Raw genomic sequence first — 18,840 nt, 5'->3', positions numbered from 1 at the left:
AGGTGGGCAGATCACTTGAGGCCAGGAGTTGGAGACCAGCCTGACCAAGGTGGTGAAATCCTGTCTCTACTAAAATACAAAAATTAGCCCGGCATGGTGGCAAGTGCCTGTAATCTCAGCTACTCAGGAGGATGAATTGGGAGAATCTCTTGAACCTGGGAGGCAGAGATTGCGTGAGCCCAGATCACCCCACTGCACTTCAGCCTGGGCGACAGAGTGAGCCTGTCTCAAAAAGAAAGAGGCTGAGCACAGTGGCTCACGCCTATAATCCCAGCACTTTGGGAGGCTGAGGCGAGTGGATCACCTGAGGTCAGAAGTTCAAGACCAGCCTGGCCAATATGCTAAATCCCTGCATCTACTAAAAATACAATAATTAGCTGGGCGTGGTGGCGGGCGCCTGTAATCCCAGCTATTTGGGAGGCTGAGGCAGGAGAATCACTTGAACCTGGGAAGCAGAGGTTGCAGTGAGGCGAGATTGTGCCACTGCACTCCAACCTGGGTAACAAGAGTGAAACTCAGTCTCAAAAAAAAAAAAAAGAGGCCGGGTGCAGTTGCTCACACCTGTAATCCCAGCACTTTGGGAGGCCCAGGTAGGCAGATCACCAGAGGTCAGGAGTTCAAGACCAGCCTGGCCAACATGGTAAAACCCCGTCTCTACTGAAAATACAAAAAAATTAGCTGGGAGTGGTGGTGTGCACCTGTAATCCCAACTACTTGGGATGCTGAGGCAGGAGAATCACTTGAACCTGGAAGGCAGAGATTGTAGTGAGCTGAGATTGCGCCCCTGCACTCTAGCCTGGGTGACAGAGCAAGACTCCATCTCAAAAAAAAAAAAAAAAAAAAAAAAGGAAAGGAAAAGAAAGGGAAGGAAATATATCAACATAATTTAATTTACCAGATTAACAGATTTAAGGAGAAAGCCACATGGTTCTTGCAATAGATGTGGAATCAGAGAACATTTGATAAAAGTCAATATTCATTCACGACAAACTAGAAATAGAAGGAAACTTCCTTAACCTGGTAAATGGACCCTACCTAAGACATTCAACACTTGTTCAAGTTCTGCATAATTAGAAGCTAGACATGGCTCTGACTTTGTGTGAAAATAACACAAGGAAAGAGTCAGGCTGCTTGTCCCGGTCTAGGTAATATGCCGTTAGTTATTTCTCCTAAATGAGCAACTTCCCCCAAGTCATCTCCTCCCAGAAGAGTAGTTCGCTTTTCTAGGTTAATCACTATTCCTTCAAAGTCTGGTCACTAACCCCTGACCACTGGACACATGTAGGAGTACCCTCATGATCATCTAGTTCAAGCCACTTATCTTACAGGTGACATCTATGAAGTCCATAGTAAAAGGCCCGAGGTAAAATACGAGTTCAGCTAATGGCACACCTGAGATTGGGATCCGGGCCTTCCTATACCCAGTCCCTCCTCCTTACACTTCTCTCTCATGAGCAAAATCAAATGCTACTCAATTTCTTATGCAGCTTAATGATTTCCTTTAAGGTTCTGGGCTTCTCTGGATGCTTATGACCTCAGGGGCTTACCTTATTTCCTTTGTTTTGAGACGAAGTCTTGCTCTGTTGCCCAGGCTGGAGTGCAGTGGCTTGATCTCAGCTCACTGCAACCTCTGTCTTCCAGGTTCAAGTGATTCTCCTGCCTTAGTCTCCCAAGTAGCTGGGATTACAGGCACGAGTCACCATAGCCAGCTAATTTTTTTTTTTTTTTTTGAGACGGAGTCTCACTCTGTCCCCCAGGCTGGAGTGCAGTGGCGTGATGTCGGCTCACTGCAAGCTCCGCCTCCTGGGTTCACACCATTCTTCTGCCTCAGCTTCCCAAGTAGCTGGGCAGCTGCCACCACGCCCGGCTAATTTTTTGTATTTTTAGTAGAGATGGGGTTTCACTATATTAGCCAGGATGGTCTCAATCTCCTGACCTTGTGATCCACCCACCTCGGCCTCCCAATGTGCTGGGATTACAGGTGTGAGCCACCGCGCTTGGCCAATGCCCAGCTAATTTTTTGTATTTTTAGTAGAGACAGGGTTTCACCATATTGGCCAGGCTGGTCTTGAACTCCTGACCTCAAGTAATCCACCTGCCTCGGCCTTCCGAAGTGCTGGGATTACAAGTGTGAGCCACCGTGCCTAGCTGTTTCCTTTTATTTTGTTTTAGAGACAGGGTGTTTCTCTGTCACCAGGCTGGAGTGCAGTGGCATGATTATGGTTCACTGAAGCCTCAACGTCCTGTGCTCAAGCAATCCTCCCACCTCAGCCTCCTCAGTAGCTGGGACTATAGGCACTGGCCACTATGCCCAGCTAATTTTTCATTTTTACTAGAGACGAGGTCTCTCTACATTGCCCAGGCTCGTCTCAAGCTCCTGGGCTCAAGTGATCCTCCCACAGTGTTATGATTACTGGTGTGAGCCACCAAGCCTGGTCTACCTTCTGTCTTGAGTGGCAATACTGGGAGGGGGTGAAGGAAGAGGGAGGGCAGGTCAAATGAAATGTGCTAGAGACGCAAACTTTCCCAGAAGTAAGGGAATGCCTATTTTTATTTATTTTTTGAGACAGAGTCTCACTCTGTCGTCCAGGCTGGAGTGCAATGGCGTGATCCTGGCTCACTGCAACCTCTGCCTCCCAGGTTTAAGAGATTCTCCTGCCTCAGTCTCCCGAGAAGCTGGATTACAGCACGTGCCACCACACCCTGCTAATTTTTGTATTTTCAGTAGAGACCAGGTTTCCCTATGTTGCCAGGCTGGTCTTGAACTCTAGACCTCAAGTGATCCACCTGCCTTGGCTTCCCAAAGTGCTGGGATTACAGGGGTGAGCCACTGCGCCCAGCCAGGAATGCTTATTTTTAGGATCAAGTTAGGGTAGGGAGTTAAAGAAGCCCAAGGGGGCTTTGAGGAAGTAGGGGGTCACATTGCAGGAGGTAGGAGGGACAGTCCACAGTGTATGATTGTGCAAGTTGTGGATGGTGTGACTTTCAGAGGTACCAGTCACATCATACTCATTGCAGATTTGTGTGTGTATTACAACAATCTTGGAGGCAGATGACAGCAAAGAATCCTGAAGGAACATTCTGGAAAGGTACCACTAGTACTAACCGTACTGCTGAGGAGAGGGTCCAATTGCATCAGGGTGGGAATAGGATCTGGGGATGCGTCTGCCTTACTTGATTCTATAATTCAGTCCTGGGTACCACAGCCAGATACTACACAGCAGGAATTCCTGTGGGGAGCAATGGATTCCAAGCTCCAGCTCTTTCTTCCCCTGGGCTCTTCTTTTCACCCTGGCTCTGCCAGGAACCAGCTTCAACTAGTCACCTACTGCCTGTTCCTGGGCCCAGGCTCTTATCTCTGGCACTTCTCTCTCTTCTCTGCCACATCATTGTCCTCCAGTCTAATCTCCATGGCCTGAGTTGTAATAAGTGCCTTGGGAAATTATAACTGCCGTACTAGGAAGTAATTACTTTGGCATTTTCCTCATGGAGAATGCTTCTGTCGATAAAAAGAAAAAAAAAAAGATATGAAGTGACTGGTAGTATGCTTGCAGAAATAAAAAACCTCTTCAGGACAAAAAGAAATGCTGTGGCCAGGCATAGTAGCTCATGCCTGTAATCCTAGCACATTGGGAGGCCGAGGGAATTGCTTGATCCTAGGAGTATGAGACCAGCCTAGGCAACATGGTGAAACCTCATCTTCTCTACAAAAAATTAGGTGGGTGTGTTGGTGTGTGCCTGTAGTCCCAGCTACTTGGGTGACTGAGATGGGAGGATCACCTGTGCTCTGTGAAGGCTGAGGCTGCAGTGAACCATGATCGAGTCACTGCACTCCAGCTTGGGTGACAGAGCGAGACCCTGTCTCAAAAAAAAAAAAAAAAAAAAAAACAGTCTTAGAAAGTTGTCAGATTATCAGAGAGCATCAAAGATACAAAGAAATCTTTTGTGAAATCCAAGATACAAATAAGAATCATAAGAATCTCTTTGAGGGATTAAAGATGTAATCAAACGGCTTGAAGGAACAAATCAAATGTCAGTGGTAAATCCTCTTGTTATTTTAGGCCACAATGTAAAACAGGAATGAAAAGAAACAGGAAAAATTATTGGAAAACAAGAACTCAGTGGAAATATCACTAGTTTTTACAAGGGCTTTTGCAAAACTTTCAGAAATGAAACATACCTTAATGAAGTTAATTTAAGGAAAGAGACAAAGCCTGAATTCAAAAGGGTCAAAACAGGTCCAAGATTAAGACCTTGGATTTAAAATACTTAAATACTTCTGCTCTAAATTTTATTTTCTCCTTTCTGCTAACTTTGGGCTTAGTTTGTTCTTCTTTTTCTAGTTCCTTGAGATGTGAAGTTAGGTTGTTTATTTGAGATCTTTCTTTTTTCTTAATGTAGGCATTTATTGCTATCCACTTCCCCCTTACCTGTGTGTTTGCTGCATCTCATGAGTTTTGCATGCTGCGTTTCCATTTTTGTCTGTCTCAGGATACTTTTTTTTTTTTTTTTTTTTTTGAGACGGAGTCTCGCTCTGCCGCCCAGGCTGGAGTGCAGTGGCCGGATCTCAGCTCACTGCAAGCTCCGCCTCCTGGGTTCACGCCATTCTCCTGCCTCAGCCTCCCAAGCAGCTGGGACTACAGGCGCCCACCACCACGCCCGGCTAGTTTTTTGTATTTTTTAGTAGAGACGGGGTTTCACTGTGTTAGCCAGGATGGTCTTGATCTCCTGACCTCGTGATCCGCCCGTCTCGGCCTCCCAAAGTGCTGGGATTACAGGCTTGAGCCACTGCGCCCGGCCATGTCTCAGGATACTTTTTGATTTCACTTTTGATTTGTTCAGGAGTATGTCATTTAATTTCTACATATTAATTTTTTAAAATTCCTTCAGTTATTGATTTCTGGTTTTATACCATTATGGTCAGAAAAAATACTTTAGATGATTTTAATATTCTTTTTTTTTTTTTTTTTTGAGACGGAGTCTCGCTCTGCCGCCCAGGCTGGAGTGCAGTGGCCGGGTCTCAGCTCACTGCAAGCTCCGCCTCCTGGGTTTACGCCATTCTCCTGCCTCAGCCTCCCAAGCAGCTGGGACTACAGGCGCCTGCCACGTCGCCCGGCTAGTTTTTTTTTTGTATTTTTTAGTAGAGACGGGGTTTCACCATGTTAGCCAGGATGGTCTCGATCTCCTGACCTCGTGATCCGCCCGTCTCGGCCTTCCAAAGTGCTGGGATTACAGGCTTGAGCCACCGCGCCCGGCTCGATTTTAATATTCTTAAATGTGTTAAGACTTGTTCTGTGGCCCAAAACATGATCTATCTGGAAGAATGTTCCATGTGTGCTTGAAAAGAACATGTATTCCACTGCTATTGGATGGCATGTTGTATATATGAACAGATGTTAGGTTCATTTGGTCTATAGCATTATACAAGTCTTCTGTTTCCTTACTGATTTTTCTGTCTGGATGATTCCATTGCTGAAAGTGGGGTACTGAAGTTCTTTATTATTGTATTGCTATTTCCCTCTTCAGTTCTGTTGGTATTTGCTTTCTATATTTAGGTGCTCCAGTGTTGGGTGCATGTATATTTACAATTGTTATATCCTCTATTAATTGACCCTTTTATCATCACATATTAACCTTATTTGTTTCTCATGACAGACTGAGTGAAAGTCTATTTTTTTCTTTTTTCTTTCTTTTTCTTTCTTTCATGGAGGGATGAGGGAGGAGGAGCAGAAGGAGAGAGAGGGAGCTGAAAGACTGTTTTGTGTGATGTAAGTATAGCCACTCTTGCTCTCCCCTGGTTACTGTTTGCATGAAATATCTTTTTCCAGGCTGGGCGCGGTGGCTCAAGCCTGTAATCCCAGCACTTTGGGAGGCCGAGACGGGCGGATCACGAGGTCAGGAGATCGAGACCATCCCGGCTAACACGGTGAAACCCCGTCTCCACTAAAAAATACAAAGAACTAGCTGGGCGAGGTGGCGGGCGCCTGTAGTCCCAGCTACTCCGGAGGCTGAGGCAGGAGAATGGTGTAAACCTGGGAGGCGGAGCTTGCAGTGAGCTGAGATCTGGCCACTGCACTCCAGCCTGGGCGGCAGAGCGAGACTCCGTCTCAAAAAAAAAAAAAAAAAGAAATATCTTTTTCCATCCCTTCACTTTTAGTCTGTGTGTCCCTTTAATGCTAAAATGAGTCTCTTGTAAGTAGCATATTGTTGGATCTGTTTTTTTTAAATCCATTCAGCTACTCTGTCTTTTGATTGGATAATTTAATTCATTTACATTTAAAGTAATTATTGACAGGTAAAGTATTTATTGATAGGTAAGGACTTACTGTTGTCATTTTGTTAATTATTTACTGACTACTTTGTTGTTTCTTTCAATCTTGCTTTCTTCCTTTGTGATTTGTTGAATTTTTTTGTAGTGGTATGCTTTGATTCCTTTCTTTTTCTTTTTCTTTCTTTTTTTTTTTCAAATCACCCAGGCTAGAGTGCAATAGCACTATCTCAACTCACTGCAACCTCTGCCTCCCAGGTTCAAATGATCCTCCTGTCTCAGCCTCCCAAGTGGCTGGGAATACAAGCATGTACCACCACGCTCAGCTAATTTTTTTATTTTTAGTAGAGATGGGGTTTTACCATGTTGGCCAGGTTGGTCTCGAACTCCCAGTCTCAAGTGATCCACCAGCCTTGGCCTTCCAAAGTGCTGGGATTACAGGTGTGAACCACTGCACCCAGCCTTAGGCTGTTTTATTTATTTATTTATTTATTTATTTATTTAGAGACCGAGTCTTGCTCGGTCATGCAGGCTGGAGTGCAGTGGTCCAATCTTGGCTCACTGCAACCTCTGCTTCCTGGGTTCAAGCCATTCTCCTGCCTCATCCTCCTGAGTAGCTGGGACTACAGGTGCATGCCATCACGCCTGGCTAATTTTTGTATTTTTAGTAGAGATGGGGTTTCACCTTGTTGATCAGGCTGGTCTCAAACTCCTGACCTAGTGATATGCCCGCCTCGGCCTCCCAATGTGCTGGGATTACAGACATAAGCCAACATGCCCAGCCTAAGCTGTTTTATGTTGCTATAAAGGTTGGGCAATTTATAAAGGAAAGGCTGAGGCCAGATGCAGTGGCTCACGCCTGTAATCCCAGCACTTTGGGAGGCTGAGGTGGGCGGATCACCTGAGGTCAGGCGTTTGAGACCAGCATGACCAACATGGAGAAACCCCGTGTCTACTAAAAATACAAAAAAAAAAATTGACTTGAACCCGGGAGGTAGAGGTTGAGGTGAGCCGAGATCAAGTCATTGCACTCCAGCCTGGGCAACAAGAGTGAAACTCTGTCTCAAAAAAAAAAAAAAAAAAGGCTGGGTAATTTATAAAGGAGAGGTTTATTTAGCATGGTTCTGCTGGCTGAAAGGTTCAATATAGGCATCTGGTAGGGGCCTAAGTTTGCTTCCACTCATGGTGGAGGGTGAAGGGGAGCTAGCGTGTGCAGAGACCGCATGGTGAGAGAGGAAGTGACAAAGAGGTTGGGAGGTGACAGGCTCTTGTTAACAACCAGCTCTCTCTGGAACTAACAGAGAGACAACACGTTTATCCTGCCCACCCCACCCAGAGAGGAGATTAATCTGTTAAAGAGGAATCTGCCCCCAATGACCCAAACACCTCTCGTTAAGCCACACTCCCAACACTGGGGATCAAATGTCAACATGAGATTTGGCGGAGAGAAACATCCAAACTGTAGCATGTACCTACCAGAGGTTTCTTTCTTTATAGTTATCATGGGGCTTATAGAAAACACCTTACGATTATAACATTCTAATTTGGCTGATAACAATTTAACTTCAATTGCATACAAAATCTATATACCTTTACTCCTACCACACACATTCTATACATTAACAGTGAACTATCCAGAAAAGAAATTAAGAAAATGATCCCATTTACAATAGCACCAAAAAGAATAAAATATTTAGGAATAAATTTAACCAGGAAGGTGAAGAATCTGTACACTTAAAACTATAAAATATTGATGAAAGAAAGAGAATAAATAGAGTTGGGCATGGTGTCTCACACCTGTTAATCCCAGCACTTTGGGAGTCTGAAGCAGGAGGATTGCTTGAGCTCAGTAGTTCAAGAACAGCCTGGGCAATATCGTGAGACCCCACCTCTACAAAGAAAAAGGAGAAGGGGGGGCGGAGCAAGATGGCCGAATAGGAACAGCTCCAGTCTTCAACTCCCAGCGCGAGCGACACAGAAGACCGGTGATTTCTGCATTTTCAACTGAGGTACTGGGGTCATCTCTCTAGGGAGTGCCGGACAATCGGTGCCGGTCAGCTGCTGCAGCCTGACCAGCGTGAGCTGAAGCAGGGCGAGGCATCGCGTCACCTGGAAGCGCAAGGGGGAAGGAAATCCCTTTTCCTAGCCAGGGGAACTGAGACACACAACACCTGGAAAATCGGGTAACTCCCACCCCAATACTGCGCTTTAAGGAAACAGGCACACCAGGAGAATATATCCCATACCTGGCCGGGAGGGTCCCACGCCCACGGAGCCTCCCTCACTGCTAACACAGCCATCTGCGGTGATCTATCCGCAAGGCAGCAGAGAGGCTGGGGGAGGGGCGCCCGCCATTGCTGAGGCTTAAGTAGGTAAACAAAGCCGCTGGGAAGCTCGAACTGGGTGGAGCTCACAGCAGCTCAAGGAAGCCTGCCTGTTTCTGTAGACTCTACCTCTGCGGACAGCGCACAGCTGCAGTCCATTAGGGGAAAGAGCGGGGCCGTTGCAGACGCGAATGACTCTGTCTGACAGCTTTGGGGAGAGCCGTGGATCTCCTAACGCGGAGGTTGAGATCTGAGAACGGACAGACTGCCTGCTCAGGTGGGTCCCTGACCCCTGAGTAGCCTAGCTGGGAGACATCCCCCACTAGAGGCAGTCTGACACCCCACACCTCACAGGGTGGAGTCACCCCTGAGAGGAAACTTCCAAAGAAAGAATCAGACAGGTACACTCGCTGTTCAGCAATATTCTATCTTCGGCAACCTCTGCTGCTGACACCCAGGAAAACAGGGTCTGGAGTGGACCTCAAGCAATCTCCAACAGACCAACAGACAGTCCTTCTGACTGTCAGACGGAAAACGATCAAACAGGAAGGACACCTATACCAAAACCCCATCAGTACATCACCATCATCAAAGACCAGAGACAGATAAAACCACAAAGATGGGGAAGAAGCAGGGCAGAAAAGCTGGAAATTCAAAAAATAAGAGCGCATCTCCCCCTGCAAAGGGGCGCAGCCCATCGCCAGCAACGGATCAAAGCTGGTCAGAGAATGACTTTGACGAGATGAGAGAAGAAGGCTTCAGTCCATCAAACCTCTCAGAGCTAAAGGAGGAATTACGTACCCAGCGCAAAGAAACTAAAAATCTTGAAAAAAAAGTGGAAGAATTGACAGCTAGACTAATTAATGCAGAGAAGATCATAAACGAAATGACAGAGATGAAAACCATGACACGAGAAATACGTGACAAATGCACAAGCTTCAGTAACCGACTCGATCAACTGGAAGAAAGAGTATCAGCGATTGAGGATCAAATGAATGAAATGAAGCGAGAAGAGAAACCAAAAGAAAAAAGAAGAAAAAGAAATGAACAAAGCCTGCAAGAAGTATGGGATTATGTAAAAAGACCAAATCTACGTCTGATTGGGGTGCCTGAAAGTGAGGGGGAAAATGGAACCAAGTTGGAAAACACTCTTCAGGATATCATCCAGGAGAACTTCCCCAACCTAGTAGGGCAGGCCAACATTCAAATTCAGGAAATACAGAGAACTCCACAAAGATACTCCTCCAGAAGAGCAACTCCAAGACACATAATTGCCAGATTCACCAAAGTTGAAATGAAGGAAAAAATCTTAAGGGCAGCCAGAGAGAAAGGTCGGGTTACCCACAAAGGGAAGCCCATCAGACTAACAGCAGACCTCTCGTCAGAAACTCTACAAGCCAGAAGAGAGTGGGGGCCAATATTCAACGTTCTTAAAGAAAAGAATTTTCAACCCAGAATTTCATATCCAGCCAAACTAAGCTTCATCAGTGAAGGAGAAATAAAATCCTTTACAGATAAGCAAATGCTTAGAGATTTTGTCACCACCAGGCCTGCCTTACAAGAGACCCTGAAGGAAGCCCTAAACATGGAAAGGAACAACCGGTACCAGCCATTGCAAAAACATGCCAAAATGTAAAGAACATCGAGGCTAGGAAGACATTGCATCAACTAACGAGCAAAATAACCAGTTAATATCATAATGACAGGATCAAGTTCACACATAACAATATTAACCTTAAATGTCAATGGACTAAATGCTCCAATTAAAAGACACAGACTGGCAAACTGGATCAAGAGTCAAGACCCATCAGTCTGCTGTATTCAGGAGACCCATCTCACATGCAGAGACATACATAGGCTCAAAATAAAGGGATGGAGGAAGATCTACCAAGCAAATGGAGAACAAAAAAAGCAGGGGTTGCAATCCTAGTCTCTGATAAAACAGACTTTAAACCATCAAAGATCAAAAGAGACAAAGAAGGCCATTACATCATGGTAAAGGGATCAATTCAACAGGAAGAGCTAACTCTCCTAAATATCTATGCACCCAATACAGGAGCACCCAGATTCATAAAGCAAGTCCTTAGAGACCTACAAAGAGACTTAGACTCCCATACAATAATAATGGGAGACTTCAACACTCCACTGTCAATATTAGACAGATCAACGAGACAGAAAGTTAACAAGGATATCCAGGAATTGAACTCATCTCTGCACCAAGCGGACCTAATAGACATCTATAGAACTCTCCACCCCAAATCAACAGAATATACATTCTTCTCAGCACCACATCGCACTTATTCCAAAATTGACCACATAATTGGAAGTAAAGCACTCCTCAGCAAATGTACAAGAACAGAAATTATAACAAACTGTCTCTCAGACCACAGTGCAATCAAACTAGAACTCAGGACTAAGAAACTCAATCAAAACCGCTCAACTACATGGAAACTGAACAACCTGCTCCTGAATGACTACTGGGTACATAACGAAATGAAAGCAGAAATAAAGATGTTCTTCGAAACCAATGAGAACAAAGATACAACATACCAGAATCTCTGGGACACATTTAAAGCAGTGTGTAGAGGGAAATTTATAGCACTAAATGCCCACAAGAGAAAGCAGGAGAGATCTAAAATGACACTCTAACATCACAATTAAAAGAACTAGAGAGGCAAGAGCAAACACATTCAAAAGCTAGCAGAAGGCAAGAAATAACTAAGATCAGAGCAGAACTGAAGGAGATAGAGACACAAAAAACCCTCCAAAAAATCAATGAATCCAGGAGTGGTTTTTTGAAAAGATCAACAAAATTGACAGACTGCTAGCAAGACTAATAAAGAAGAAAAGAGAGAGGAATCAAATAGTCGCAATAAAAAATGATAAAGGGGATATCACCACCGACCCCACAGAAATACAAACAACCATCAGAGAATACTATAAATGCCTCTACGCAAATCAACTAGAAAATCTAGAAGAAATGGATAATTTCTTGGACACTTACACTCTCCCAAGACTGAACCAGGAAGAAGTTGAATCCCTGAATAGACCAATAGCAGGCTCTGAAATTGAGGCAACAATTAATAGCCTACCCACCAAAAAAAGTCCAGGACCAGATGGATTCACAGCTGAATTCTACCAGAGGTACAAGGAGGAGCTGGTACCATTCCTTCTGAAACTATTTCAATCAATAGAAAAAGAGGGAATCCTCCCTAACTCTTTTTATGAGGCCAACATCATCCTGATACCAAAGCCTGGCAGAGACACAACAAAAAAAGAGAATTTTAGACCAATATCCCTGATGAACATCGATGCAAAAATTCTCAATAAAATACTGGCAAACCGGATTCAGCAGCACATCAAAAAGCTTATCCACCATGATCAAGTGGGCTTCATCCCTGGGATGCAAGGCTGGTTCAACATTCGCAAATCAATAAACGTAATCCAGCATATAAACAGAACCAAAGACAAGAACCACATGATTATCTCAATAGATGCAGAAAAGGCTTTTGACAAAATTCAACAGCCCTTTATGCTAAAAACGCTCAATAAATTCGGTATTGATGGAACGTACCTCAAAATAATAAGAGCTATTTATGACAAACCCACAGCTAATATCATACTGAATGGGCAAAAACTGGAAAAATTCCCTTTGAAAACTGGCACAAGACAGGGATACCTCTCTCACCACTCCTATTCAACATCGTGTTGGAAGTTCTGGCTAGGGCAATCAGGCAAGAGAAAGAAATCAAGGGTATCCAGTTAGGAAAAGAAGAAGTCAAATTGTCCTGTTTGCAGATGACATGATTGTATATTTAGAAAACCCCATTGTCTCAGCCCAAAATCTCCTTAAGCTGATAAGCAACTTCAGCAAAGTCTCAGGATACAAAATTAATGTGCAAAAATCACAAGCATCTTATACACCAGTAACAGACAAGCAGAGAGCCAAATCAGGAATGAACTTCCATTCACAATTGCTTCAAAGAGAATAAAATACCTAGGAATCCAGCTTACAAGGGATGTCAAGGACCTCTTCAAGGAGAACTACAAACCACTGCTCAGTGAAATCAAAGAGGACACAAACAAATGGAAGAACATACCATGCTCATGGATAGGAAGAATCAATATCGTGAAAATGGCCATACTGCCCAAGGTTATTTATAGATTCAATGCCATCCCCATCAAGCTACCAATGAGTTTCTTCACAGAATTGGAAAAAACGGCTTTAAAGTTCATATGGAACCAAAAAAGAGCCCGCATTGCCAAGACAATCCTAAGTCAAAAGGACAAAGCTGGAGGCGTCACGCTACCTGACTTCAAACTATACTACAAGGCTACAGTAACCAAAACAGCATGGTACTGGTACCACAACAGAGATATAGACCAATGGAACAGAACAGAGTCCTCAGAAATAATACCACACATCTACAGCCATCTGATCTTTGACAGACCTGACAAAAACAAGAAATGGGGAAAGGATCCCTATTTAATAAATGGTGCTGGGAAAATTGGCTAGCCATAAGTAGAAAGCTGAAACTGGATCCTTTCCTTACCCCTTATACGAAAATTAATTCAAGATGGATCAGAGACTTAAATGTTAGACCTAATACCATAAAAACCCTAGAAGAAAATCTAGGTAGTACCATTCAGGACATAGGCATGGGCAAGGACTTCATGTCTAAAACACCAAAAGCAACGGCAGCAAAAGCAAAAATTGACAAATGGGATCTAATTAAACTAAAGAGCTTTTGCACAGCAAAAGAAACTACCATCAGAGTGAACAGGCAACCTACAGAATGGGAAAAATTTTGCAACCTACTCATCTGACAAAGGGCTAATATCCAGAATCTACAAAGAACTCAAACAAATATACAAGAAAAAAACAAACAACCCCATCAAAAAGTGGGCAAAGGATATGAACAGACATTTCTCAAAAGAAGACATCCATACAGCCAACAGACACATGAAAAAATGCTCATCATCACTCGCCATCAGAGAAATGCAAATCAAAACCACAATGAGATACCATCTCACACCAGTCAGAATGGCAATCATTAAGAAGTCAGGAAACAACAGGTGTTGGAGAGGATGTGGAGAAATAGGAACACTTTTACACTGTTGGTGGGATTGTAAACTAGTTCAACCATTATGGAAAACAGTATGGCGATTCCTCAAGGATCTAGAACTAGATGTACCATATGACCCAGCCATCCCACTACTGGGTATATACCCAAAGGATTATAAATTACTCTACTACAAAGACACATGCACACGTATGTTATTGCGGCACTATTCACAATAGCAAAGACTTGGAATCAACCCAAATGTCCATCTGTGACAGACTGGATTAAGAAAATGTGGCACATATACACCATGGAATACTATGCAGCCATCAAAAAGGATGAGTTTGCGTCCTTTGTAGGGACATGGATGCAGCTGGAATCCATCATTCTTAGCAAACTATCACAAGAAGAGAAAACCAAACACCGCATGTTCTCACTCATAGGTGGGAACTGAACAATGAGATCACTTGGACTCGGGAAGGGGAACATCACACACTGGGGCCTATCATGGGGAGGGGGGAGGAGGGAGGGATTGCATTGGGGAGTTATACATGATATAAACGTCATGCACATGTACCCTAGAACTTAAAGTATAATAAAAAAAAAAAAGAAAAAAAAAAAAAAACCAAACAAACAAAAAAAAAAAAAAAAAGAAAAAAAAAAAAAAGAAAAAGGAGAAGGAGGAGGGGGAGCAGGAGGAAGAGGAAACAACTAAATGGAAAGCTACTTCATTTTAATGGATTGGAAGAATCAATATTTTTAAAATGTTTATAGTATACAAAGCTATCTACAGATTCAACCCTATCAAAATTCTAATCCTTATCACAATTCTAATGCTATTCTTTAGAGAAATAAATAGAAAAACAATCATAAAATTCATACAAAACCACACACACACACAAAAATCCAAATACCTAAAGCAATCTTGAGAAAGAAAAAGAATTCTGGAAACATCACACTCCCTAATTTCAAACTATATTATAAAGCTATAGTAGTCAGAATAATATGATACTGGCATTAAGAGAGACACATTGACCAATGAAACAATAGACAGAGCCCAGGAATAAAACTGTGTCTACATGGTTAACTAATCTTTGAGAAGGGTACCAAGTATACACAATGGAAAAAGGAAAGTCTCTTCAATAAGTGATGTTGGAGCTGGGTGCGGTGGCTCATGCCTCTAATCCCAGGACTTTGGGAGGCTGAGGCGGGTGGATCACCTGAGGTCAGGAGTTTGAGACCAACCTGGCCAACATGGCAAAACCCCATTTCTCTTAAAACATGCAAAAATTAGCTGGGCGTGCTAGTGCACACCTGTGATCCCAGCTACTTGGGATGCTGAAGCAGGAGAATTGCTTGAAGCCAGGAGGCAGAGGCTGCAGTGAGCTGAGGTCATGCCACTGCACTCCATCCTGGGTGACAGAGTGTGACTCTGTCTCAAATAAATAAATAAATAAATAGGGAGAGCACAGTGGCTCAGGCCTGTAATCCCAGCACATTTGGAGGCCGAAGTGGGTGGATCACCTGAGGTCAGGAGTTCGAGTCCAGCCTGGCCAACATGTTGAAACCCTGTCTCTACTAAAAATACAAAAATTGGCTGGGCACAGTGGCACATGCCAGCTACTTGGAAGGCTGAGACAGGAGACTTGCTTGAACCTGGGAGGGGGTGTTGCAGTAAGCCGAGATCGTGCCACTGCATTCCATCCTGGGCAGCAGAGTGAGAGTCCATCTCAAAAAAAAAAAAAACCAACAACAACAAAAAATTAAAAATAAATAAACAAATAAGTGATGCTGGGAAAACTGTATGTCACATGCAAAAAAAAAAAAAAAAAGAAATTGTACCCTTACATTATATACAAAAATTAACTCAAAATGGAATAATGACTTAAATGTAAGACTTGAAATACAAAACTCCAAGAAGAAAACATAGGAAAAAGCTTCTTGATATTAGGGGAAAAGTGTCGTGACATTGGTCTTTATAATTTTTTTTTGGCTGTGACACCAAAGCACAGGCAATAAAAGTAAAAATAAACAAATGGAACTACATAAAACTAAAATGCTTCTGTGTAGCAAAGGAAATAACCAACAAAATGAAAAGGCAACCTATGGAATCAGGGCAAATATCTGTAAACCTTATATTTGAAAATATAGCCCGGTCGCGGTGGCTCACACCTATAATCCCAACACTTTGGGAGGCTGAGGCGGGCGGATCACTTGAGGTCAGGAGTTCAAGACCAGCCTGGCCAACATGGTGAAACCCCGCCCTACTAAAAATACAAAAATTAGTCGGGCATGGTGGTACATGCCTGTAATTCCAGCTACTCAGGAGGCTGAAGCAGGAGAATTGCTTGAACCTGGGAGGCGGAGGTTGCAGTGAGCCGAGGTCACACCACTTCACTTAGGCCTGGGTGATGGAGTGAGACTCTGTCTCAAAAAAAAAAAAAAAAAGTTATATAAAGAAAATAAGAAGCTCATACAACTCACCAGCAAAAAGCCAAATAACCAAATTTTAAAAATTATTATTATTATTTTTTTGAGACAGAGTCTCGTTCTGTTGCTCAGGCTGGAGTACAATGGCGAGATCTCCGCTCACTGCAACCTCCATCTCCTGGGTTCAAGCGATTCTCCTGCCTCAGCCTCTCGAGTAGCTGGGATTACAGGTGCCTGCCACCACACCCGGTTAATTTTTTGAATTTTTAGTAGAGATGGGGTTTCGCCATGTTGGCCAGGTTGGTCTCAAACTCGTGACCTCAGGTTATCCACCTGTCTCAGCCTCCCAAAGTGCTGGGATTACAGGCATCAGCCACTGCGCCTGGCCACAGATAACCCAATTTTTTAAAAGGGCAAAAGATCTTGAATATAGCTTTTTCCAAAGAAGCCATACAAATGGCCAAAAGGCACATGAAAAAGTGCTCAACAGCACTCATTGTCAGAGAAGTGCAAGTCAAAACTCCAATGAAGTATTGCCTCACACCTGTTAGAATGGTTATCAGAAAGACAAGGAACATGAAATTTCGGTAAGGGTGTGGAGAAAAAAGAACTTTTGTATATTGTTGGTGGGAACGTAAGTCGGTACAGCCATTATGAAAAAGAGTATGGAAGTTTCTCAAAAGTTAAAAATAGGGCCAGGTGTGGTGGCTCATATCTGTAGTCCCAGCACTTTGGGAAGCTGAAGCAGGGGGATTGCTTGAGCCCAGGAGTTTGAGACCAGCCTCAGCAATACAGTGAGACCCCATCTCTATAAAAAAAATACAAAAATCAGCCAGGTGTGGTGGCACACACCTATAGTCCCAGATACTCGGGAGGCTGAGGTGGGAGGATTGCTCGAGCCCGGGAAGTAGAGGTTGCAGTGAATTGAGATCTTGCCACTGCATTCTAGCCTGGGCAACAGAGTGAAGCTCTGGCAGAAAGAAAGAGAGAAAGAGAGAAAGAGAGAGAGAAAGAGAGAAAGAAAGAAAGGAAGAAAGAAAGAAAGAAAAGAAAGAAAGAAAGGAAGGAAGGAAGGAAGGAAGGAAGGAAGGACGAAAAGAAAGAGAAAAAAAGAAAAAAGAAAAAAAAAATTAGGTCCTAGGCACAACCTGAGTCCTGTCCTCTTGCTTTTCTCCCAGATAGCGTGAACTTTACCACTCACTCCACCACCTCCTCCACCAACTACTGGTCCCTGGGCTCTATCCAGCTGCCCAGCTACGTGGCCCAGCTGGTCAGCAGCATGGCCAGTGTCTATGTAGGTGCCAGGGGCTCAGGCTCTCGGATCTCGGTGTCCCACTCCACAAGCTTCTGGGGCGGCTTGGGGTCTGGGACCTGGTGGGAATAGGGGATATACAGAAGGAGACCATGCAAGGCCTGAACAACCATCGGGCCTCCTACCTGGACAGAGTGAGGAGCCTGCAGACTGATAAATGGAGGCTGGAGAGCAAAATCCAGTAGCATCTGGAGAAGAAGGGACCCCAGGTGAGAGACTAGAGGCATTACTTCAAGACCATTGAGGACCTGAGGATTCAGATCTTCGCAAGTACCGTGGATAGTGCCTGCATCATTCTGCAGATTGACAATGCCCATATTGCTGCTGATGACTTTAGAGTCAAGTATGAGACAGAACTGACCATGTGCCAGTCTGTGGAGAGTGACATCCATGGGCTCTGTAAGACCATTGATGACACCAATGTCGCTCAGCTGCAGCTGGAGGCAGAGATTGAGGCTCTCAAGGAGGAGCTGCTCTTCATGAAGAAAATCCACAAAGAGGAGGTAAAAGACCTCCAAGCCCAGATTGCCAGCTCTGGGTTGACTGTGGAGGTAGATGCCCTCAAATCTCAGGACCTCGCCAAGATCATGGCAGACATCCAGGCCTAATACGACAAGTTGGCTCAGAAGAACTGAGAGGAGCTGGACAACTACTGGTCCTAGCAGACTGAGGAGAGCACCAAGCAGTCCGCTGAGATCAGAGCTGCTGAGATGATGCTCACGGAGCTGAGATGTAAAATCCAGTCCTTGGAGATCAACCTGAACTCAATGAGAAATCTGAAAGCCAGGTTGGAGAACAGCCTGAGGGAGGTAGAGACCCGCTATGCCATGCAGATGGAGCAGCTCAATAGGGTTCTGCTGCACCTGGAGTTGGAGCTGGCACAGACCTGGGCAGAGGGGCAGCACCAGACCCAGGAGTATGAGGCTCTGCTGAACATCAAGATCAAGCTGGAGGCTAAGATCGCCGCCTACCACCGCCTGCTGGAAGATGGGGAGGGCTTCAATCCTGGTGATGCCCTGGACAGCAGCAACTCCATCCAAAGCATCCAGAAGACCACCACCCACAGGATAGTGGACGGCATAGGGGTGTCTGAGACCAACGACACCAAAGTGCTAAGACATTGAGCCAGCAGAAGCTGAGTATCCTTTGGGGCGCAGGATGCCAATAAAAAGTTCAGAGGTCACTGGGAAAAAAAATTAAAAATAGAACTACCGTACAATCCAGCAATCCCACTTCTGAATATATATCCAAAGGAAATGGAATCAGTATCTCAAAGAGGTATCTGCATTCCCATGTTAATTGCAGCATTATTCACAATAGCCAAGATATGGAAACAACCTAAGTGCCATGGATGGATGAATGAATGAAGAACATTTTGGTGTGTATATATACAATGGGATATTATTCAAGCCACGTGAAAGAAGAAAATCTTGCAATATGCAA

General features: G+C 44.2%; 1 pseudogene; it reads left to right on the top strand.

Annotated features, from left to right (window-relative positions):
- The first annotated feature begins 3,052 nt into the window (after positions 1-3,052).
- LOC117066077 lies at positions 3,053-18,521 on the top strand (annotated as a pseudogene).
- Positions 18,522-18,840: the final 319 nt, after the last annotated feature.

The sequence above is a fragment of the Trachypithecus francoisi genome, unplaced genomic scaffold, assembly GCF_009764315.1.
Source record: "Trachypithecus francoisi isolate TF-2019V2 unplaced genomic scaffold, Tfra_2.0 Lachesis_group2, whole genome shotgun sequence".
Classification (NCBI taxonomy): Eukaryota; Metazoa; Chordata; class Mammalia; order Primates; family Cercopithecidae; genus Trachypithecus; species Trachypithecus francoisi.
The sequence above is the reverse complement of the archived record's forward strand: the minus strand, read 5'-3'. Positions and strand labels throughout refer to the sequence as shown.